The sequence below is a fragment of the Eumetopias jubatus genome, unplaced genomic scaffold, assembly GCF_037043125.1.
Source record: "Eumetopias jubatus isolate StellerSeaLion01/CBP00866 unplaced genomic scaffold, mEumJub1_p1.0 scaffold_5, whole genome shotgun sequence".
NCBI lineage: Eukaryota > Metazoa > Chordata > Mammalia > Carnivora > Otariidae > Eumetopias > Eumetopias jubatus.
The window spans coordinates 32,709,537-32,734,128 of record NW_028274811.1 but is presented as its reverse complement, the minus strand read 5'-3'; the positions used below and the strand labels follow the sequence as shown (position 1 = coordinate 32,734,128).

The 24,592-nt window shown below is 58.0% G+C and overlaps 1 protein-coding gene across 2 annotated transcripts in view; it reads right to left on the bottom strand.

Annotated features, from left to right (window-relative positions):
- CXXC5 (CXXC finger protein 5) overlaps positions 1-12,721 on the bottom strand; it is a 35,362-nt gene extending 22,641 nt beyond the window's left edge. The window contains exon 1 of one of the 2 annotated variants that reach the window (XM_028103617.2): positions 12,195-12,721. The gene's annotated coding sequence lies outside the window, so the exon portion shown is untranslated. Of the gene's footprint in view, positions 1-12,031; positions 12,120-12,194 lie in introns of those variants that run through there. The other variant, XM_028103618.2, reaches the window with a different exon arrangement.
- Positions 12,722-24,592: the final 11,871 nt, after the last annotated feature.

Genomic DNA, 24,592 nt, shown 5'->3' with positions numbered 1-24,592 from the left:
CGTGGGGCTGCTAGGGATGGGGTGACTCACGTCTCCTGAGCTCATCCTGCCGCCTGCCCGCCCAGCTCACCCTGCTCTGCTGGGCTCATGGCCGCCAGCGCAAGGCGGGGGGGGGGGGGGGGGGGTTATGGTAGGGGGAGGCACAGGCAGACACGGCAGGGAGGCTGGCTTGATAAATAACCTGCTGCTTCCCCAGGCCTTGGAGAATGGGAGGCTGCAACACGGGGAGAAGGGGGGGGAGCAGGGGGAGGCGGCCCCGGCCCACACGGCTCCGGCTGCCCTGGCCCCCACAGCCCAGGCTGCGGCTCCGGTTCCTGTTTCATCGAAACCTGAGCTGGGAAAAGCCTATCGGGTCATCTTGCCTGTCCCGCCGGCCGCCAGGCCCAGGCAAGCTGCCCCTCAGGGGACAAGCCCGCAGCCTGGCCGCCCAGTCAGTGGGTGGGTGGGTGGGGGGAGGATATTTCTGTCCAGACTAAATGCAGCTTCAGGCCTCTGTCTGCCCCCCCCCACACTAACAGCTGCTCCCAGGGGCCCCCTGGCTCTGCAGGGCTGACTAAATATAGTCCCCCCCACCCCAGCAAACCCCCAAAGTTCACCTCTTCCCGCTGGCCCCACCCACATGAGGGCAGGGAGAAGGTTGGGGAGCCCACTGTGTGATCTCAGGCCAGTGTATCCCCCTCTCTGGGCTCTCAGATACGAAACCTCAAGTGTTCCTCAGCTCTAGGCCCTCACACGCCTAACAGGTCCTGCTGCGGAGAGCAGACCACAAAGGTGACTAAATTGGGGGTCTCTGTCCAGGGAAATAAGGGACAAGGTCCCCTCCTCCAAGTGACTCCAACCTGCTTCAGGGAAAGAATGGCTCGGGGGGGGCCCTCCCCAGCACCCCAAGTACCTGTAGGCTTATAAACATGGCCTCTCCACCCAGCCTGTTCCTTGCCCAGACTGGGCAATACCAGGCTCCTCCAATCTGCCCCAGCCGGACCCTGGCCAGGAAACAAGTTGTGCCAGGCTTGGGGGGTGGGGGTGGGGACACACGGGAGCATGACAGCTGCTATTTCCTGGAGGCCACAGTCGGGCACAACCCGGATTCCTGCCTGGCTCCACACTCCACCAGACAGCCTCTCCCGGGCTCCGGTCCTCAGCATGGCAGCCCCTTCCCCGGCGTCAGCACCCTCTCAGACCCCAGCCAGGGTCCCGGTCTCACCGTACCGGTACAGGCAGGAAGACAGCGCCAGATGTACCTTCTGCTTTGGGCTGGGGAGAATGGTGGTCTCCGCAGGGTTCAACAGGCGGGGGGAGACGGCCCCACCTTCCTCCCTCCTGCCTGCCTGCCCACCCGGCTGCTTCCCCCAGCCCCACACGCACCAAATTCCCCACATGCCTGTCTGTCTCTGACAGCTCGCGCAAATACTTGGCTGCACGGGCACCCGCTGTTCTGAGCCCGCTGCGCCTCCTCCCCTGCCTTCCCCGGGGGGCTCTGCAGACGCAGCCAGGGATGGGAGGGGGCCAGAGCCAAGAAGCTTGGTGGGCAGTGGGGGGGGGAGCGTGGGGGGGGCGAAGGCGGGGAGGGGAGCAAAGGCAGGGAGGACCAGTCTCAATTCCAAAGCACCACCCCCGGCCCCCAAGCCTGGGGCACTGAGGGACCTGGGAGGCCACTGTGAGCCAGCTCTGGCTGGGCGGCAGCTGCCCACACCCCCACTGCCCCCCGGAACCTCCCAGGAGGACCTTCCGGAGGCCTCCCACTCGCCTCAGCCGATGAAACAGCATCTGCCACCCCCGCGGCGGCAGCTCAGGACAGGGCGGAGGGCACCACGAGGCCCCTGGGGAAGGCTTTGAAATCTGGACTATGGCCCAGCCCCTCCTGGCAGTCCTGGCCTCCTACCACAGGCCCAGCCTTAGAGCATGGTGGGGGGTGCGTTCCAGCCCTCCTGCAGTGCGAGGGGCACACCCGCCCAGCTGCCAGGCCTGGGACATCTCCACTTAGACTGGCTGGGGGACTTTGTTTGCCCCCAACTACCCTCCTTCCGGCTTTGCCTTGCCTCCCTCCCAGGAGACCAGTGGAGGAAACACTTCCTGAGAATGGCTGGGATTTTCCGCTGGACACTGCCTTGCTGGCAGGCTCCTTATCTCCCCCCTACCTCATTCCTTCTCCCAGAGCCACCCCTGCAGCCAAATGACACTCCTACCCCGTGTCCGCAGCCAAAGAGGCCCCCTCCCTGCCGCACAGCTCTGCTACTGGCCTCGGCCTCCCTAGTATCTCCACCACCCGGCGCCTATCCAGGCAGAGGCGACACTGAATGGGACCTCATGGAATATCACCCTCCATGTTGCAGATGGGTATACTGAGGTCGAGAGAGAGCCCGGTGACCTAGGCCTCCCATCCAGTGCTCTTCCTTTTACCACCACCACACTTTCTGCCCCAGGAACCCATTCGGCAACGCCCAGACTCCTGGAGGCATTAGTGTAACCCCAAGCAGAACTGCTCAGTGCTTTGGGTCCAAATGCCCAGCTGGCTATCCCAGGCTAGCCTCCCAACATTCTCAAAGCTTCACGGTGGTCCTGAAAAGAACCCCCAATAGACTGTCTTTGTGACGCTAGACTCTGGGGTAGAGCCTCCTGTCCCCATTGCACAGATGGGGCTGCCGAGGCCCCCAGGGGAGGGGGAAGCTGCAGGCGGCCATGAATCAGAGGGGGAGCTGGGAAGCCGCCCGGCCCTGCCGGCTGTCGCTGGAAGCAACAGCCGGCATTTCCTCCTCACACTGGTGCCTCGGGAAGCGTGGGCAGCAGGCGGTGGGCAGCGGGTGGGTGGGCACCGCCGTGAGGACCCCTCCTGTGCCTACAGGCCAGCCGCATCCCCCTTGCTCCCTGACTGGGCCCACGCCAGCCAAATCTCCAAAGCAGGGCAGACCAGAGGCCAAACTGGGTTTCTGTCTCAGGTATATATACTCATGTCACTTGAGGGCACCACAGGGAAGCCCCTCCTCTCAGATCCTCAATGTCCCCTAGCGTCAAACAAGATTGAAACATGACCATTCACGCTTCCTTTGCAGTAAAACTCATGGTTCTGTGATTCTAGAATCCCAACACGACAAGAATCCTGAAAAGAATCCCTCTGCTCCAAGCATTCTGATTCTAAATTCCTGTGACTAAAAATTCTAGGCCACCAAGATCTTAACACTCCCAGGAAGGAAGGGGGCCAAGCCCACTCTCACCTGGAGCTATGGGCCCAGCTAACCGATTCCCCATCTAGCTTTGGAGAAGGTGGGTCAGGCAGGAGAGGGCCTGGGTTTCTCCCATCAGGGTCAACAGGAACTGGAAATGAGGTTGGGGGGAGCCTCTGGGCCTGGAGACAGAGCTGGTCTAGTCCCGGAGGGCAGGCCACCCCCTCGTGGCACACACAGCCACTGACGCCGCAGATGTCAGGAAGCCCAGCCCTTGCCAGAACGAGAGCGGGTAGCTAGGGGTTTGTGAACCTGCACCTCCACCCTGCAGCTCGGAGGGAGGATGGGTGTCAGGTCAGGGCTGGTCTCCCTGCTTCTCAGGTTCCAAGCCAAGCTCCACGCTTCATCTTCCTGTCTTCACCACCCACTGCTTCCTCTTTCCCACCACGGTCCCTCACCTCTCAGGCTCCCAGGCCAATCCCAGGCCAGGCCAGCTGACAGCCAGCTGACAGCCAGCCAGGACAAAGGCTCTCGAGCCCATCTGACAGATGGAAAAACTGAGGTCCTGGGAGATGACATGACCTGCTCAAGGGCTAGGCCCCAGCAGCCTGTTGGTCTCTGGCCACATCTCTCAGACCCGCCCCCACCTCACTTATGGGAACCCTCGGCAGGCACAACACATCTCCACATACCAGTGGGATCACCAGCACAAGCACATCTCCTGCCCCACTGTCTCCTGAGAGCACTCATTCCCACAGAAATCGTCTGGCCATTTGTTCGTTCATTCATTCTTTCATTCATCCAACTGGCCAATCACCACCCCCCACCACATGCCAGGCCCCTCCCCAGGGAAATGAGGGGCCTCAAGAAGGAGAGAGCAAGGCTTCTAGTCAACAAACTCAGGGGAGGGGCCGCAGTGTGCCTGGCACCGTGGAAGGTACCCTAAACAAGCAGACCAACCGTGGCTGTTCTCACGGTGCTCACAGCCAGTCAAGGGCTCTACCAGGACCTAATCCCACATGGCAAGTCCTGGGGCAAGTCACAAACTCTCCGGTCTCAGTTTCCTCATCTGTATATGGGGATGCTAAGAGCATCCAGTCACAGGGCTACTGTGGGGATTTAAGGGAAGCGAAGGCTCGAGAGCCACTAACATAGTGCCTGCCCCAGTCAGGGTTTAGGATGTTAGCCGTTGCCATCACCATTGTGACAACATATTATTATTATAGTAATAATTGGAGGACAGCAATTGATTAGCACAGTAGCTAAAGCTCTTCAAACACTCAGCTGGTGCCAGGCACTGGGGGTACAGGAAGCAGTCATTGCCATGTCCCATTGCAAGCCTGGCAAGGAGCGGGCTCACAAAAATCTCCAAGTATCTGATGGATGAGGGAACCAATGACAGGAGGCAGGGCCCTGCTCTAAGGAAGGCACGCTGCAGGGTGTGCTCACGGGTGCTGCACACGTATGTCCGAGCGCTTAGGTGTGCACGCGTACGTCCGAGTGAGGAACCTAGGAGGTCCAGCAGACGGCAAGTTACGTGCAGGGAGCACAGCTGCTCAAGGCTGCCCCAGCCCCCCCACCCCTACCCCCCGGCCAGCAAAACTGAGCACAGAGCCGAGGGGACTGCGGCAAGAGCAGGGACCGGGCCTGGTGGGGAGAGCCCCGGAAAGATGCTTTGCATAGTTCTGGCCACCAGACTACAGGCCTAGGCTAGGCCCCTGGGTGGGGGCGTGGGGCTGCCAGGTGCTGCCCCACGGGAATCAGGCCCCAGCATCCATACTTATGCCTGTACTGGCATGGCATGTGGGTGTTCCTGCCGGCAGGCCTGGAGAGGTCGCGGCCGGAGTGGGGGGGAGTGGTGGGCTCCAGGGCTACGTGGGGGTCTGCTGGACAGGGGAGGCTGGGTACAGGGCTCCCCCAGGGCCACCGGGCAGGCCTGGCTCTGCCCTGCTGGGGCCGGCAGCTGGAGGGGAGTAAATATAGCGCGGGGCGTCCCGGCCACATTCCTGGGAGGCCAGCACGGCCCGCCTGCCCGCTGCTCTGCCAGGGCCCAGAACTGCCACTGCCCTCTTCCCAAACAAACAGAAAAATAAATAAAACCAGCTCTCACGCCCAGCGTAGCCAGGGGGAGGGGGCAGGAAGGGGTGGACAGGGGAGCAGGCGGACAGACCAGTTGCCACGGTTTCTGTTCCGCTGAGAAGGAGGCGGCCAAAAAAGAGGAAAATGGAGGAAAAGGGCAGGGTGATGGTCACAGATGTCAGAAAAGGGGAGACGGTGTGTAGGAGAGATGGAAGGTGTGACCATGAGAGGTGTGGGGGAGGCAGGTCAGGAGGGACAGAGGAGGTGTTAGGGCCGGTTGGGGGAAGGCAGAGGCAGCCTCTTGGGGTCAGTAATTCAGCAATTCAGCGACAGGGATGCCCCAAGGAGGGGGGCTAGCAGACAGACAAAGGGGGCTAGGGGGCAGGGGGCTGGCTCCATGGGCCATGAAATATTAAAGAGCCTAGGCCAGTGAGTGACAGAGGTCATAGAAATAAGGAGACTAGCCAGGGAGCCACCGGGACCCTGAAGCAGAGGGCACCTCACTCCCCACCCCACCCCACCCCTCCCCACCACCTCCAGCAGAGCCAGTCTCCCCAACTCTCCTGCAGGGGCTCCTTTCTGTCTTTCCAGCCAAAAGGAACAGGCTGAGGGTGGGAGGGGCCGTGGGGATTAGGGATGGCAGGGGACCTTTGCGGTTCCCTCTTCCCTCTTGCTGGTCTGTGTGCAGTGGGCCTTCCAGAGCTGCCAGCTACCCTAGCAAGAAGGCCAGGAGGCCTGTCAGCACAGCCACTGGCACGGGTGCCTCCTGGGGAAGGAGTAGACATCCAGCTTCCCCTTTACAGAAAAAATCAGCCAAGCCACCACTTTCCACAGAGACCAGCGGGGAGGGAAGTCCATGCCTCACAGCTCAGCTGAGCCAGCGAGTAAGCGAGCGAGCAAGCCAGCAGGTCAGCCCCTAGCCCTCCCACCCCACCCAGGCCCCATTACCAGCCTCATGACCTTGGCCAGTCCCCTCGTGCCTGAGCCTGTGTCTTTGCCAGCCCCATACCACCCTAGGCTTGGTGTGAGGAAAGGAAAAAGAGGGCAAGCAATATGTTGAAAACCTGCTAGGGCGGGCCCCTGGGGCCAAGCATGTGCACGTGGATAGCTCTCCCCTGAGTCCTGTGAGGTCAGGCCTCTCTATCAGTCCCATTCTACAGAAGGGGAAGAAAAACCCAGAGAGGCAGAGTGATGTGCCCAACATCACACACCTGGTAATGAGCGGAATGGAGACAGAAATGCTAAGGGTGAGGCACATATTCTTTTCTTCCTTTTCACTGGGGGATGTGAAGTCCTCGTCACCAAAGAAGCCAACTTTTATTGCATGCTGTGGGTTAGCCACTGGTGCTGGGCACTAAGCAACCATCCCTGTGTCCACCTGAAAATGGCTTTGTGAGGCAGGCACTCTTATTATCCCATTTCAGGGATAAGGAAACTGAGGATCAGAGAGACAACTCACCCAAAAGTCATATATCCAGCTAGACAGTGGCATGGCCAGAATTTGGAGCCACGTCTGGCTCCAGAGCCGGTGCTCAAACACACTTGTCTGGGTGAGGTCAAGGGAGGGAGTTAGGAGGACCCAGTAGAGAAGAGCTCAGTGGTCCTACTGACCCCCAGAACACACACCATTAAAAGGTCGAAAACAAGGTTACAACTGCTGTGCTAGGGAGTGACCAGCAACTGCTCTGGAAACACAACATGAGCGGAGCCCGTGGGAACCCAGGGTGAGGGCACTGTCTAGGGGCCTGGCGTAGAGGGATCTGCCTGGTCTATCTAGAGCCCAGGTACCAGATAATGCAAGCCCCTCCCCCAGTGTGGGGATACTGAGGTTCATCCAAAGAGGGCCACCGGAAGCCCGTTCCTGTTGGGCCCCAGGGTTCCAACCTGCACCCCAGGGCCAGTGTGCCAGCAACTAATCACACCCCTGTAAGAGCCCCCAGTGCTGGCGGAAAGGGGGCAGGATCCCCTCCCTCTCTCCCAGGCCCCGCGAGCCCAGAGGGAGGCCAGCATCAGAGGCAGGAAATGAAGAAGAATTTGCGATCTAATTGAGCTGGCGGGGGATTAGGCGGCAGAATGCAATTACAGGGGCTGGAGCGGGGCCAGGGGCACTGACACCCCAAGATGTGGCCTGGCCCAGGTGACTGGGCCTAGCCAGTCTCTGGCCAAAGACACCCTACTGTGGAGGGAAGGTCGGGTAGGCAAGGACTGGGGCCAGACGGCTCTTCAGGACATAGAGGACCGTAGGCTTCCAGCTCCATGTCACACCCAGAAGCAAGAAGTTTTCCTGGGAATTCTCCCGCAGGGGACAGCCCTGTGGACTCTCACAGGGGATGAGGCAGACAGACACACCAAGAACATACATTCTCACAGGCTCTGCTCATGCATGTACACACGTGTTCACGCTCCCAGAAAAGCACCACATATCCACGTTCACTTGTGTGGGGACAGACTCCCAACCTGCAGACACACAGCTCTGGCCCTTTGCTGCCACCAGTTCCACCAAAGTGGGAGGGGGGGGGGGACACAGAACAAAAAAAAATACACCCATGACCTTAAAATCCTTTTATTCCCATAATCACAGGCTGCCATCGCCGTGGATACGCGCTGTCACCCCGGCCCCAGCCTGTCTCCCTCCACAGCTTCCAAAACTCCCAGCAGGCAGGCAGACGGGGAGGCTGCCCAGTTACTGCCAGGGAGGGCAGAGGAGGGGAAGGACGGGGTGGGAGAGGTTCAATGCTACACACACACACACACTCAGGGCCTCAACCAGAGAGGGAGAGACTCAGAAAGACAGCCGGGCAGACAGATAGAGAAAGAGAAAGGAACACAGACACCAGCCACGAAAGAAAGACACAGACCACTCACAGCCCGCACAGCTCAAATATGCCCACTCCCAGATTCACACACCACTTTCCCAATTCAGACACACTACTCAGGGAGTCAGACTCTCCCAGATTTACAAGAATATACAAATCACAAAGATATACACAAATCACGAGTACACACTCCAAAATTCTAAGCACATGCAACTCAGAATATGCACATTCCCAGATTCACAAGGATAAATTCAACTTTCAGACAGATACTCAGATTCACAAACACACAAGTACAGATGCAATGGAGACCCACACAACTCCGAGACCCTCAGATACACATGCCCTGATACACAAATATACATGGGCGGAGACTCCCACCCCGCAAGACAGACACACACACACACGCACACGCACACATTCAACACACAGATTCAGATAGGACATGCCCTGAGTCATAAGCACACATACCACCTAGCTTCCCAAATCCCAGACCAACAGACTAGACTCACACAGACTCATCTAGCACTGCCTTGGGTTTAGGGGGCAGGTGGACTGGTTGGGGGGATTCCTGGGTCTTTGAGGGGGCCAGCCCTTTCTCGTTGCCTGTAGCCTGGGAGGTGGGCTCAGAGTTGGGGGGAATGAAGGGGAAAGTAAGAGAAAGAAAAAAAAAAAACTTGAGTGGGATATTCTTGTTGGGCAGTAGCGCGTGAGTAACTGGGGAGGCTTTTTGTGGTCTGGTGAGTTCCAGCTATGAGTGAGAGTTTAACTATTAATACACTTAATCAAGGACACTTCACACACACAGGCACACATACACAGGCTAGGACAGCACCAGGTGGTGGGGATCAGGGAGGGAGAGCACTAGAATAAAGGGGGGGAAGCCCCAATTCAGGCCCCAGGGGGTGGGGAAAGAGGGAGGAGCTTCTACCCTGGGCGGGCCTCCAGAGCAGGGCCAAGTAAGTGATTCATTTCAGCAGCCCCAGAAAGGTGGGGCTTGACACACAGTAGGTGCTCAAAAAATAAACACTGGGGCAATAAATGACTAAGTTATTTACATATAAAAAATAGACAGTAATGATAACAGTAACAACAATAAGTGAGCCCTGCCCCATCCTTGGTCAATAAGGCCATGCTCCAGAGCACCATGACTGGGGAGTTAGTTCTGCCTTAATGGTCACCCCACCAGACAGCAGGCTCTAGGAAAGCAGGCCTGGGTCTGGCTCATCGGTACACCCCCTCATTCCTCCACCCTATTCTGCATCCTAAAATGTCAGCTGACCTCAGCCCAGCCCACACCCCTACCCCCCAGAGAGACCCCCATTCCCTTCCACTCTCCCATAAATAACTAGGTGGGGCCCTAAAGAAGGTGGAGGTATTTAATTCCCAGAGACTTGGTTCTTTATCCAGATACAACCCTGCCTGCCACACTCCTATAAGCCTCAGTTTCATACTTGCCAAATGGGTAGAAGGCAGGCAAAAAGCGGAAAGAGGGATCAAGAGCGGGGGAGGGGGGCGCTCACAGTGGGAGCCCATGGAACAGAGGCGTGTGCTGGCCTGGGCCCTGGATGCAGAATCCTCCCCTCCTTCTCCCTTCCCCCACCCGGCCCAGCCCAGCCGGGTGGACATTCCAGGCCTCACGTGATAAAGACGAGGCCGCTGGCCCACGGGTAAGTCAACAGGCTCTGTCGGGGGAGAGATAGGAGGCCCAGGCCAGGGTCACCTGCTGAGCCGGGAAAACAGCCGGGCCCAAATACACACATAAATAAGGCGCCAAGGGACAGCCAGTCAGCCAAGGGTCTGTCTTCTGCAGAGGAACCTCTGCCCCCACCTCGGAAAGGGAGGCGGCTTGGGAAAGGGAGCCACAAGGCTGGCTAGGCGCTTCCCTGGGAGAGCCCCAGCTCATGCCAAGACGAGGTGGGGGTGCTTCTACCAAGCTCCCCAGGGCTGACTGCAAACTCAGAGGCCAACCTTTCCTCAGCTGTTCCCACTCCTTCCCAGGACAAAAATCACCCCCTCTCCCTCCTCCCCAAGGAGAGAACGATTTCCGTTCTGGGAGGGGGGTGACAGCTGCAGAGCGGGCCACTACCCCCCGCCCCCCCACCAGCTCTTGCTTGAGTCTCATCCAGGGAAACTGCTAAATCAACACTACGCAGTAGTAGGTAGCACCGACCTCAGTCTCCCCCTCATCGCTCTCAAAAAGGGGTCTGGGAAAAGATTTCGGGTACCAGTTCCTAGGTTTCCTGCGGCAGTTGGGACCGAGGACACGGGGTCTTTCGGGAGGGGGTCTCACGTCAAACTGAGGCCAGTAAGACCCGTAAAAACCTCTAATTTAAATGCTCTTAGTTGCACGGAAGGACACCCCCGCCCCCGCGGGCCGGGGCAGCTGAGGTGGCGCCGGGCGTTCAAATAGCGCTCCAAACAAGTCCGCAGCGACCGCGCACGCAGCCCCCGCCAGGCGGCCCCAGCGGAAAACTTGAAAGGGACTCTGTTTGCCAGCCGCCCGGGGCGGCTCCGGCGGGGGCGAGGGCCGAACGATCACACAAGCCCCCCTCCCCAGCGCTTCCTGAGCAAGCGCGGGGCGGGGGTACTGGGCCCACCACAAAACCGAGGACTCCGAACAGCGCCCGCCGCTCGGGGAACGGAGGAGGTCAAGAGGCTGGCTGGCTCGCCGGATCCCGGTTCAGCTCCCCCCCAACGCGAAGATGCGACTCGAAGACCACCCAGGATCCAGGGGGCAAAGTAGGGCGCGGCTGTTAGCCCTTCAGACCCCCGTCTCAGTTGAAGGAGGAAGGTGCGGGTCTTTCCGGATGAGTCCCTACAGAATCCCCCAAATCTGCTGCTGCCTCCTTGCAGCCCATGGCACCAGCCCAACTCCGCGCACCCCTTACGAGCCGGGGGGAAAAAAAGCTATCTTGCTCCCTCACTGGGCGCTTCAGCTTTTCTGACAGGTCCCGGAGGCAGCCCCCCATTTATAAACTGGGGTCAATCACTTTCTGTCGATCCTACAAATAAACAAAGCCAGGCGCACCCCGCGCTCCCCGCCGGAAAGCAGCCCATTCCGGGAGAGGACAACTTCCCCCAGCAAGAAAATTAACACATTCTTCTCGCGGCGGTTCAGCCCCTCGCTCTAGGGAAGCAAAGGGGAGGGGGGCTTGGGGCCGAACTTCATGGGTAAATTTGGGGCCAGAGCAGCTAGGCAGGCGCCTGGGACACCCGCCTCCCACACTCCGCAGCTAGAGGAACACCCCCATTCTCCCTCCCTGGCTTTGCACGCTGCTTGGCCACGCGGGGCTCGGAGACAGCCTGAAAGACTCCCCAAGGCTAGTGAGGACGGGAGAGAGAGGCCGCGGGGAGCGGAGGTGGTGGTGGTGGGGGTGATAGTTTGACGGAAAAAAAAAAAAAAGGTCAAACTTGATCAGCCCGCCAGGCACCCCGCGGGCAGCGGGGGCGAGTAACCGGAGGGAAAATGTAGAAGTGGCCGCCGCCCCCTCCAAGTCGGGGCGGGCGGGGGGGGGGCTCAGCCACGCGTGGTCCGGGGCAGCAGTTACCGTAGCCCCCAAAACACAGGGCTGCTAGGGGTCCGACGGGGGGAGTGTGCGCCGCAGATCTCCAATCAGCCGCCCCCGCAGGCGGAGCGCCCGCCCAACACCCGAGGTGAGGACCCGGGATCCCGCCGCCCCAGCGCCCTCAAGCTCGGGTACTTGGGGAGGGGACGGAATCCCGCAGGGAGATCCTCGGCCCCAATGCACGGCGCCCAACCCGCAGTCCCCGACCCTAAAACCCCTCTTTTTGTCTGTACTCAGTGATCTGCGACCGAGCCGACTGCGGCTTGGGGAGGCTTGGGTATAGCAGCGGCCACCGAGCGATCACCGGCGCTAGGGCTCCGGGGCTCCAGGGGTCCGTGCCTCAGGCTGCGGGTGCCCCCCGCCCCTCCCAAACACGGACCCCTCCTTCCCAGTCCCTGGCTCTCCGCACCTGAACTTCGGGGGAGCCCGCGCCGCCAAACTTTCCGCCGACTTGCAGCGAACTCCGGCCCCGGCCGCGCACCGGGCCCCGGGGGAGGAGAGGGAGGTAGGCGGGGAAGGGGAGGGGGCCGGCCTCCGGGGGGGTCGGGGGAGGGCCGTGGCCCGACACCTACCGGCTCTCAGAGTCGTCCAAGCCGCCACGGTCGCCGCCGCCGCCGCGAGGCCGAGGGGGAGGGGTGGGGCGGGGAGCTGCGCTCCGCTCTGGGCACCGCCGCCGCGGTGCGCTCCGCTCCAGCCGCGCCGCCCGCCGTGTCCGGGTCCGGAGCCGGAGTCACGCCGCCGCGGCTGGCCCGAGGCGGGGAGGGGGGGGAGCCTGCAGCACCTGCCCCTCCTCCCCCTCCCCGCGGCCCAAATTAAAAAACAACAAAAAGCAACTAATCACCCCCGAGCGAAGCGCGGCGCGGCGGGCGGAGGGCGCAGCGTGAGGCGTCCGGACTCAGCAGGCGGCGCGCATGGCTGGGCGCGGGCTGGGCAGGGCTGGGACGCGGGGCCCGGCTTCGGGGGGCAAGGTTCGGCCGATCTACTCGCTCGGCTCGGGCGCCTGCTCTCGCCGCCGCCGCCGCCGCCGCCGCCTCTGCTGCCGCCAGTGCCGCCGCCTCTACATCCCCGCTCAGGCTCCGCCGCCTCTGCCGCCGCCGCCGCCGCCGCGCGCCCGCCCGGGCAGGAGCTCTGAACGCTGCCCGGGGGCTGCCGGCAAAACCCGGACCGGACTCGACGCTTCCTCCTCCCCCCCCTCCACCTCAGCTCCCCTCCCTCCTCCCTCCGCCTCCCTCCCAGCGCAGCTCTGGCCACTTGGACGCCGCAGGCTCTGAGGCCGGAGCCGCAGCCACTGCGCCTCGAGCTCCCCGCGCTCTGACGAGGTCGGCCCAGGCTCAGCTCCCCCAGCGCGCCCCGTCTTCATCTCTTTTCTCCGCAACTTTACACAAAATAAGAGGACCTTCCCTATTTTGTGAGGGATGCATGGGCTTGGCAACCTACCTTACGGGGAAACCCGCCGTCCCTCTGGCCCCTCTTTTCGGCGGGCCGGAAGCGACAGGGACCAGTAGGGAGGGTTTGGCCGCGCCCCTCAGCTCAGGTGCGCGAAGGGCCTGGAACTCCTAGCCTAGGGCACTTGGAGCGACACTGGGTTCAAAGACCCCCACCCTTCCCGCGCTTTCTGGGACTCAGTGGGCTCTAGTTCCCTGGGAGACAAGGGGCAGATTCCTGTCCCCATTTTACAGATGAGAAAACCGACCTGAGAAAGGACAATTTGTCTCCTACGCCAGCACCAGCCCCAGCCCTGACTCTTGGGGCTAAGGCAACTACATTGTGGTTCCCTGAGACCGTGGCCTATAAACTCAGAGCCTGAAACAGTGCCTGACACAAAGCAGCACTCAATAGAAACTGGTTGAAAGAGAACAAAAGCCCAGTGGGTACAGATTTGTGCCCGAATATCCTTGCCCTCACTCAATGCCCCCTGTATCTGCCCAGCTTGGGCTAATCCTCAAGCTGCAGCTGTCTTCTCTTCACCTCAGGGACGCACAGAGCAAGCCCCCCTGGGCTCATATAATCCCAAACTGCAGATAATCCCAAAGTGGGAAGTTTCTCTGAATCTGTGGAATTCCTAGGGTGGGTTTATGTTTCCTCCAGGCAGGAAAAAAAAAAAGACTGGAGACCCTAATGGGGGAGGGGCAGGGCAGTTGGGGAAGTCTGCCTAGGGTTAAAATGTACAGCCCCAAATCGATTGCGGCCCAGATAACAGGGAGTTAACTGCCTCTACCGGGTGCCTCCAGCCACAGGCACAGCCTTGGTGGGAGAACCGAAACCAGCTCCTACCTCACTGCTTCCTCTCCTCCTCTATGTGGCCAGCCTGTCTCCAAGGCTGGAGAGGGCCTTGGGGCCTGGGTCTTCTGGGAGCAGCCACTGGTGCCCATTCTCCAAGCATTCCAAATTTGGCCTTGGGACCTTGACCCAGCCAGGCATAGGGGAGTTAGGGAGGTGTCAAAGGGCAGAGTTCATCTGAAATGTGTTGCTTCTCTACTCATCCTGGCCTCCCAAGCCACAGGCAGTGACCCCTCTCCAGGCATCATGGACACTACCTCCCTTCCACAAATGCTGATAAGTGTCCTACTACCCTTAACCGAGTGCCAAGAATGGCACCAAGGGAGGTGTTTAACCCCTCCTCTCTTCTCCTCTCCACTCCTCTCCCCTCTTCTCTCCAGCACCCTTCCTCAGAGCCACCTCAAGCAAACATACCATGTGAGTAAAAAGCAAGGTACTTGCTATGGGAACACAGATTTAAGACAACTAAACACCTCCAGATTATCACCCCTAAACTGCTTAAAGAGTTTAAGCACCCTAAATGTCAGGTACTATATGGGGCAGTGACCACATAAGAAAAAGGAGGCAGGGTCGTCTGTCTGGATGCTCCAGGATCTCCAAGGACTTAGCCCACCTCTACCTACCTTTCTGGGTATGCGGAACACTGACTGTGAGGGGAGACCTATTCCCCAGGAGTTAGCAGCAGGTCTCAGAGGAGTAGGAGCAAAGAAATGAAACTCAACCCTGCAGGGCTCTTCCAGTTGAGGGTCAGTGCAGAATCAGGTTCTGCACACCCCAAAAAAGCTTCATGCTGGGATTCATGGGGGAGAGTGGCGAGTAGCCCCAATTAAGGGAATTACTATTAATTATCCCCTCCTTTTTTTTAAAGACCTCTGCAACCCTCTCCCGCCCCCCAACCTCCCAAGTCAGGAGGGCAAAGGCCAAGGGGATGCAGGCTGCAATGAAGATGAGCCAAATGATCCCGATGGTGATTTTCTCAGGCAAGGGGTATTGGCATATGCCAGGCCCCGTTTAGAGGTTGGATCTTGGAGCCTTCCCCTTCTCCTGGAAATTAAGAACTGCAGGGAGACTCGGTCAGACCCTCACCAATTCAGCCCAGGTGGAACTAGAAAGGAGAGGGGCAGAATCGTCCGTATGGAGAATACAACATGAAGAGGAAACATCACAAGCCATCCACACAGAACTCTCCCCATAACAAATGAGACAAGTGGGGGCACCCAGGAAGGACTGCTGGGAGGTCTCTGGCCTTGGGGGAGATTATCCCCACCCCAGAGCCTTTCCACAAGAACTGAAGCTACACTGGTTCACTATTCTCTCTCATTTCCTCCAGAGAGGAATATTTATATTTCACAGTGTTACTCAACCAATCAGTTTAGCTTCAGCTATCAAATTTCTTAAGTCTCCAGCACCTTGAGGGGAGAGAGGAGCCCTGTACCCTTCCCTATCAGTCCAGGACCCTGGATACTGCTCCCCTGGGTTCTGGTTATAATATCCCTACCTGGTGTTTATGAAGCCCTACCCTGAGCAGGGCATCAGGCTAAACAGCTAAGGTACATTAGCTCATTTAATTCTTGCATCAGTCTCATCAGTAGTAGCTGATGAGGAAATGTACATGAGACTGGCCCCAAAGTTGTTCTTCCTAATGAAGCTTTTCGCATACAAATCTGCCCTGGGATTCACCTGCATCACTTCCTATAGTGAATCCTCAGAACCCATAAGGCTCTGCCCAAGTCCCTACCCTCCCCCACCCCCCACCCCTCACCCCCACCCCCGGCACAGCCTGGCTTCCCTAATCAGCCCCACTGACCAACACCACCCAACACTGGTGGTTCCCCTCAGACTCCCCAGAAGTCCCATTCAAGTTTCTGTGGCTGCATGTACTGTTCCCTCTGGCCTGGAGGGTCTTAATCAAGCTTATCTCAGGAACTGCTCACGGAAGACTAAGCATGGGTCACCTCCCACTTCTTTGACTTCCATTCCCAGCCTCAGTTTGACCCGTATTCACAGGGCTACCACCAGCCTTAGCACAAAAAAAAAAGTACCCTCCTTTGGCAGATGTAGATACACATCTATTATTTATTTTTTATCTCTTATTAATTAATTAATTAATTACTTTTTGTCATCTCTACACCCAGCATGGGGCTTGAACTCACAACCCTGCAATCAAGAGTCGCATGCTCTTTCCACTGAGCCAGCCAGCTGACCCATTGAGGTACATACACCCTTTTGAAAGCAGATCATGGACTGTCTTTCAGTATCCCTACTCTCTTTACCAGGTGCCTTCTTGCAGTGCATGTGCAGAACTGTAGTTTGTGGCCTGGCTTTGGGGCCCCTCATCTGTTCCCTCCTGTGGCCACAGTGACCACATTGCACATAGTTTTTGTTTGTTCCTTTGTCTCCTTATCCCCTCACTACCAGCACCCATGAGAGCTCTGAGTGAAAAGGAGATTCTTCTATCTGCCCTGCCCTTAAAGCCTGGCACTGCCCACATCGTTCTGAGCACCTTCTATGTGTGTGGCCCCACACTAATTGCTTTCTGGGCATATGCTTGTTTAATCCTCAGGCTCAGACACCTGCTTAAGGTTACAAAGTAGCAAAAGTTAGATTTAAATCCATGCCTTGTCTGAGGGATCTGCCTTTTCCAGGACTGTCATTTATCAACTAATGATGGTCCTTGATTAAACACCCAAAGACTGGGAAGTGGCTGCACAGGGAGGGGTGTAGGCATTAGGGTCTCCAATAAAGATGGCCAATCCTGAGCCTGCTCTAATGTCTACCCCTCTTTGGGCCCTGCTTCCCTCACTTGTATCAAAGAAGATGGGAGCCAGGGCATTTGGAGCCCTATCTCAGGGCAGGGTACAGGATAATCTTCAGTGGGGTCACACTGGATTGTGACCTCAACCAAAATCCCAGGCAGGACTGGGGGTGCAGACATGGGCAGGGGAAGAAAGAGGCTTAACTGCTGAGACATAGGCCCAGGCCTTTGGGGTCTCAGCCCTCATGTACTGACTATTGGCCCTTAGGTCCTGCCACCATGACCCTTGAAGGAACAAGAGAGGTGTGAAACTAAAAAGAAATTTTAGAAAAGCCAGGTCTATCTCTTAGGGGGCCAAGGCCCACTCATCCCTGAGAAGTCAGTTTGGTGACCCCAGCTGGGACTTAAGCTGTATAAATGTGAAAAGTGAGGAGGACATTGTGGGGGGCGGGGGGAACTCCAGTCACAGAACAAAATAACTCTGGGGTGAAGTTGATAGGGAGCAGAGACCAGGCCAACACACATACTCACACTCTTTTCCCTTGCCACAGACTTGCAGACATGCTACGCACATGCCAGACAACCAGACATAGGCCCATTCTCTGCCAGGCACAGGGAACTCAGCCTGTGTATGGAGGGAAGAAGGGGAGTGGAGACAGTTTGGGGAACATCAGGGCTCTGAGAGTCGCCCTTGACTTCTCTAGGCACATTCATGGTTCAACTGTCTCTACTATGGGAGTATGACTGCGAGGTCCCTGAGACCAAAGCTATGGCTCCATGCAACCTCCCCACCCCATCAGGAAGAGGGAGGGGCCAGAAGGTGACTGAATGGGGCCTTGTTGGAGGGGGGAGGGCGGAGAGTCCTAAACCTGGAGGCCCTACACGGAGCCCAAAGGAAGGGGTGCCCTCAGCATCCAGAAGCCAGCCTGGCCTGAAAATGCTTTACCCAAGACTTGCAGGCTAGGGTGGGGTGGTATAGGGAAGCCCTGCTAGAGGAGGAGGGGTGGGGCTCACAGACCTGGCCCTGAAAGCAAAGCAGGGTCATAAATGCCCCTTACACTGGGACTTTTGGAAACAGGACCTAGCCTCAGACCAGAGGACCCCACCCACCAACTTCTACTCTGCCTTCGCCTTCAGACTCCAGAGAATGGGGTGCTCAGGCAAGTGCCTGGGGGTGGGCCTGGGACGAACTCCTCTTTGAACTGGCGGGACTGGTTCTGTGTCTAGCCGCCTGGGCAGTCACGGGTTGCCTGCCGGGCCTGGGAGGAGGGAGGCCTCAGGAAGGGGCCCCTTGTAAATCGTTAACTCCCAGAGCCACAGCCACTGCTCTCTGGTCTCCTCAGTCGTGACTCTGGTTCTCAGAGCGCCTACCCCGGGCCAGAAGTCAGAGGTGAGAGGTCAGAGCCAGAGGTCTCAGCACCTGGGGAAGTCCCTCCCCTGACTATCTGGAGGGAGGTGTGGGGGGTGTCAAGGAGGGTGTCTATGGGGAGGCCCTTCTCAAAGTTCAGAGCTGCTCCCCATTGTTTGCCCTCCAGCCTTCCTGCTGCAGCCCTGACCTTTGCCTCTTAGGGAAGAGAGGCAGGAGCTCTGGGTGGGCCTCCTGGGGCAGCCCCTGGGCAAGTCCCAGCCTCGCCAGACCCTTATTCTCCTCAGGGAGGTAATTATCCTAGTGCCACCCACTCTACCTCAAGGAGGGTCCCCAGGACTAGATAATGAATGGGCTGAGGAAAAGAGGTAGATACTGTTCAGAACTGGGATAGGACCCTCAGCACTGTTCCAATCCTGCTTCCTGGTGCTGGGGTCCCCCAGGGGAAATAAGAAAGGCTGCCTTTCTGGAGGTGCTGTGCTTGGTTATCCACTTAGTAATCACATTCCCGTTTTGCAAATAAGGAAACTGAGGCTGTAAGAGAAGACTTACCCAAGCTGAGGCAGCAGTACAGGAGCAGGGCCAGGATTTGAACCAGCTCTGTGCTCTCAAGCTGAACCCTTGAAGGGTTCTCTGTCTCCTCAAATTCCTAAGCTACCTTAAGAGACAACCTTAAGGCAGAATGGGCTGGACAATCCTCCCCAGTGAAACAATGGGGGGGGCGTGTATGTGTGTGATTTGGGCAGGAGACCGGCAGTGCCCCCCATCACCTCTGTGAGCCCCTCCTGCAGCTGCCTCTCAGGCCACATACCCCCCAGGTGCTACCACAGGGGAGACTTCGCTGTTTGTTATACACCCCCCCCCAAGAATTCTCCTGCCTTCGACAGGCTAATGAGGGAGGATTGATGGTGCTACCACCCCTTTCGCTAGGAGATAGAGAGCAAAAAAAAAAAAAAAAAAAAAAACAAAAAACCCAACTTTTAATCGAGATTGCAGATTCAGAAAAGATTCATAAGTGAAATGATTCCCCCAGGAAATATAAAAAGTTACTTACGGCATGGCTAAATTGGGCATGCTTCAATCAGGGGCTGTTGAGAAATCATTAAGATATACAAGACTTTTTTAGACATACGTGAGCTCCATTACAGGGGACTGGGCCCTGAGCTAACGGCCTCCTGTGTCACTGCCTCCCACTCAAACCCACGGCTGCGAAAGGAAGGGAAAGTGCGGAGAAAGCCTACCTGCCAGGCCCCCGGGGCCACTGCCCAGAGGTTGCCAGCGCCCCTAGGGGCCCAGAAACTCTAGCAAGGGAGAGTGGGGCAGAAAGGATTCTGGTTAGATAGAACTTTTCATTGTTTGAGGTAGCTTTCCCCCCTTTCCAATAGCATCATGGGGTGTGGCAGGGCTAGAACTAACTACTTCTTTTGAAAAACTAAAAAGGGGACTTCCCCCTTCCTATCTCCTGACCCCTTTCCTATTCCCTGGGTCAGCCTGAGGAAGCAGACACCCTGCTTGGACCAGAATGCCCTCTCAGACTTGTGTCTGAGGGCTCTCTGCCTTGAGGGAGGGGACAAGTCATTCTCTTTGGTCCCTCTCTCCAGGGGACACTGAGGGAGTAAACTGCCCTGGGAATTTTCAAGGATAATCATTAGCTTTTGAGAGGACATTTTCCCCTCCCCATCGTATCCACCTCCTTTTCCCCAGTGGCAGGCCTATCTGAAGGCTAACGTCTCCTCTTACAGCCCGTGGGGATCATTGTGCCCCTTGCTTCCCTTGTCCCAGGACTTCCAGGGTGAGGCTAGGTCCTCAGTGAAACATGGAGGGTCTCTGCTGAATACTGATCACCCTCCCCGTTCTGTGCATTTCCAGGGGGCCAGGACTCCTGGGGCCTGGGACAGGGCCAAGCTTTACTCATCTCCATGCTCTGTCAAGGGCCTGGTCCCCAGTTGGTGATAAATGTTTTTTGAAGAGGAGGGAGGGCATCAGAATTTGTTTGGGACGATCTGTCCCATGGGGTTGGGTGTGGAGAAGGAGACAGGCCACAGACTGGTTAGGACTGTTGTGGCAGTGCCTGAACCCCTTTTCTTAAGCCCATCTACCTGTGTAGTCCTGTCCTCCATCAAATCAAGAAAGGCAAGAAACCTGAGCTTGATGGTGGTGGCCACGCTGCCTTGTGGGTGACCCGAACCCGATCCTGGCCAGGCCGAGGCGCTATTTTAAACCCCAGCCCCAAGCTGCCACCTCAGCCCGCCTGGCTCATCTCTGGTTACTAAGGCACTGCCCCTCTCCCAGCCACTTCCACTTCCCCACTCCGGGACCCCCTAGGCTGGTGTTGGGTTCAGTGTGCCTTGGGGAAACCTTGCTCTCTGTGGGCCTTGGTATGTCAACTGGCACCAATGCCTCTCTCCATCCCCTCTGCCCTGCCCACTTAGGCACCCTCTTCTACCCACACAAGGACCCACTGACTTGTATTCTGAATGAAATTTTCCCCACAGGTAAGGGTTCTCTTCCTTGGAATAAGGACACATGCTGGCCAGAGAACCCAAAATGTTGGGCTCTTATTCTGCCGGGCCCAGAGCACACAGTCCAGGATAGGGCACATGCTATAGGAGGAAAGGAAGTAGGTTAGACATAGGTAGGGACTTCCCAGCAGTGAGACTGCACCAGAGAACTTTCCCTCACCTCAAGGCCTGTCTGCCTGTCTGCCTGCCTGCTTGTGCAGGAAGAAGATGACTCCAGAGGGAGCCCCCTCCCCAGTTGTCTGGCTCTAGGGCCTGTGGGTTGGGAGACTCAGGCACCATTTAGCCAGCCCACAGAGCCTTCCTCCCTCCCTTTCCTGGAGGGGCCTGCTCGGCACTCAGGTGGACCAGCTGTCAGCTGGCTGGGCCCGCTGGACTTGTGTCCTCAATCCTCCTACTCCAGGCAGTAGCCCCCACGGGCTCTGAGGCCTGCCAGCCCCACCCCCAGCCCAACACCAGCCTACAAGGAGGCAGCAGAGACATTGCCAGGACACCAAGGGAAGGGAAGGGAGGAGGCTGATCATCCAAACTGGCTCCCCCCATCTCAAACTGGCTGGACAGAAGGCTGCCCAGGCAGCCTGAGTACCCCCCATGACCGCACCCGCTCCCCCGCCCCCATGCTGTGTAGTCTCAGCAGTGAGGTGTTGGCATGAAGCCTGGCGCAGCTGAGCAGTGACGCCAACAGCCCTGCCATCTCAGGCAAGCATGGTTCCCTCCAACCTGGCAGTTAGGGCCATGGAGGGGGGGTGTCTCCCACCCTCCTGGGCCTGAGACAGCTGGGGACAAAGCCGTTTTGGAAACCTCCCCTTCCACTACTGCAGAGGATCTCTGGCATCCCCGTGGGTCTTGGCCACCCCTTCCAACCTAGAGGGCTGGTCCCGAGGTTAGACCAGTGGTTCTCAACTGGGGCTGATTCTGCTTCTCAGGGGACATTGGACAAGTGTCTGGAGACATTTTTGCTTGTCACAACCACTGCTATAGCATTTAATGGGTAGAGACCAGGGATGCTGCTAAATATCCTACAAGGTATGGGACAAAGAATTAAATGGCCCAAAATGTCAATAGTGCTGAGGTTGAGAAACCCTGGAAAGACCTTCCCCAACTAAAGTGGGAGGCTGGTAGGAGGCAGGAGTCATTACACACACACACTAGGAGAGTCATTACACACACACACACACACACACACACACACACACACACACCTCTCTCTCTCTCTCTCAAGGCTTATCACCTCCCACCCCCACAGGGAGAGAAGGTATTTCTGCCATTCTGGCTTTAAAAGCCCCTTGTGGCCTGAGGAATGAATGGTGGTTAGCCTCCTGCCTGTCTAACTACATACCTACCATCCTCTGGGTTTGTTGCCCATGATAGGGGGCCTGGAAAAACTCTTCCCTTGCCCATGAAGGGGGACTCAGACACATCCCACCTACCAGGTAAGCCCCCCAGGGCCCTCTCTCCAAGAGGATTCTGGGCCTATGACAAAGCATAGGGGCTGCCCTGCCTCTCCGAGCCTGTTCCCGGAGGCCTGGCCCAGTCTGGAGCTGGTTGGAAGCTCTGGCCTCCTCCTCATCTCCCCGCTCCCTCTCATTTCTATTTAGGAGGCAGCCATGGTGGCTCAGCTCCTATCTCTGGTTTCCTAGGGAGCTCTGCTGAAGCAGCCCAGCCTCCGTGGGTCCATCTGTCAGGGAGGCTGTTCCGCCCCATCGATTGCTGTTCCCAGGGGGCTGTGCTGTTTGAGGGACCCAATGTGGCGGCCAGATAGGAGGGAACCACACCAACAAGAGGGAGTGGGGGCAGCTTGGCAGCAGGCAGAGCTGAGGGGGGCTGACACTTCAGTAAGAAGGAACAAAGCTAGACAGGCATGAGAAATGCAGAGGGCCAGGGGCAGCAAGGCAGGAGGCTGGCTGGAATGACCTCTGAAGCCAGCTGGCACCCTCAGGACTCAGTTTTGCCTTTGGACACACTGAATTCCCACTTGCAAAGACAACAACAATAATAATAGCTGACTTTTATTGAGCAGGAACAGTGTGCCCAGCACTGGATTGGAGGCTTTGCACACCTTTGCTTTCGTATGAGGCTCACACCCATCCAAAGCAGGTGCTGTTATGCTCTGACAGGAGAGGAAGAGGCCCAGAGAGGTTGCAGCACTTGTCAACAGCCACACAGAGGACCTGGAGCTAGACTTGGAGGCGGGTCAGCCAGGCCCATGGCTGTGCCCCAGCCCCAGACAGACAGCCAGGCCTAGGGGGAGGAGGCGTGTCTGGCCAGGCTAGAGGCCCTGCCTGCCCTCCCCCTCCTGGCCCTCCCCGTGGAGCCGCCTCCTCCCCTGGGCTCTGTGACATCTGCCCTGCTTCCCGGCCCCAGACAGCTGCCCAGAGCCACGTCAGCACTTCCACCGGGGAGCCTGGAAACTGGCTCAGCCCCTGGGTGATGAGGGACTGTTGAGTCCCCAACAGGGTGGCTCTAAGAGAGGGTAACCCACTCAGCTGAGCAGCTGCTAGGTCCGTGTGACCTTGGGCAGGGTTTCTCTGAGCCTTACTTTCCCCTGGTTGGAAAAGCGGTTTGGGAAAGGGTTCATAAGAATATACAGTAACATCCTGGGTGGACAGGGAGCAAGCATTACCCCACAGCCAGAGTTCTGGGGGCTCCTCAAAGAGTCTACGACCCCCAGTGTCCAGGCGGTTATTTGGCGGGTCTCTCGGGGGTGAGAGGGAGGGTGGGGAGGTGTCTGTGCCTGGGCAGCGCTGGCCGGCTGCCTGGGGCCAGAGATAACCGGCGCCTCCCGGAAAATCATTAGCATCTGTTTGGGCCCCGGCAAAGTTGGCCCGCCGGCGCCTCCGCCCCGCAGGAAACGGCCGTGCCCCCACCCGGGCCCCCCTCCTCCTTTTCCTCGGGCTCAGTTCAAACTCCTGCAGTGACACCATCCACCCACCCGGGGAGTGGGGGGTCTGGGTGCAGGGCCACAGGCTCGGCAGCTGGGGGTGTTGGACCGCCCCGTCGGGGGTGTCCTGGCAAGGTGTGGGCGGTCCGGTCCGCGCTCCAGGCGATCCAGGCCGGCTCTTGGCGGCGCCCGCGCTGGCGGCAGCCCAGGGAGTGTGTGGAAATGACACCGCCAGGGCGGCGGAGATCCCCCCTCCTGACATTGGCTGGAAAGTGGAGCAGCTCGTCAGGGACAATCAATGGCGATCGATCGCCTAGCGGCGCTGGCGGACGGCTTGGGGGAGGGGCGGCGGGGCCGGCGGAGGTGGGGGTATCCGTACCGAGGTCAAACACCACACAGACCTGCTCAAGGGGACAGCGGCACAGAGGGGTCACACGGACACACAATCCGTACAGGCAACCACCACTAAGGGCCACTGCCACCACAAAGGAGGCACACTCACTACACGGGAGTTACACCACACAACAGTTTGTGCCACAAGTCTCAACACAACGGGGTCAAACAAATGGTTCCTTTGGACACACACAATAGTGTCACAGATACATAACCATCACAGAGTCAGTCACAGTATCGTACCACCAGTTCACCCTGCCACAACAGGCCCTCCCACCACCACAACCTATGACCCTACACTAGACACCCACACTATCACTAGGACACAAAATGAGTCATCCATTCCACTTGCTGGTCTCAAACCAGGCAACAGGAGGGAGTTACATATTCTGGCTGCACAACAAAGTCACACAACAAAGCAAAAAAGTCACACAGCCAAATTATATGTCTTCACCACCACCTCAAAGAACGCTGTCAAACTGGGTGTCATTCTATGCAACAACCCAAACTGACAACACAACAGGCTCAAGAGCACGAGTACATAACGAGGCCACACGTACTACAAGTGGCACCTCAGCAAATAAGACACAGATGCAGCTACAACACATCCCCACATGTGAATATAATGTGGCACAATAAACAAACACTGTGGCACAAGCAAAACAGCGTTAACTCACAGGGTTCAGACAGAACTGAGCTTCTGCCAGGTGAGCGCATAGCACAGGGCCAGGAGCGGCATGAGCACTCAAAACAAAGAGGGTCTTAGGACCATTAAT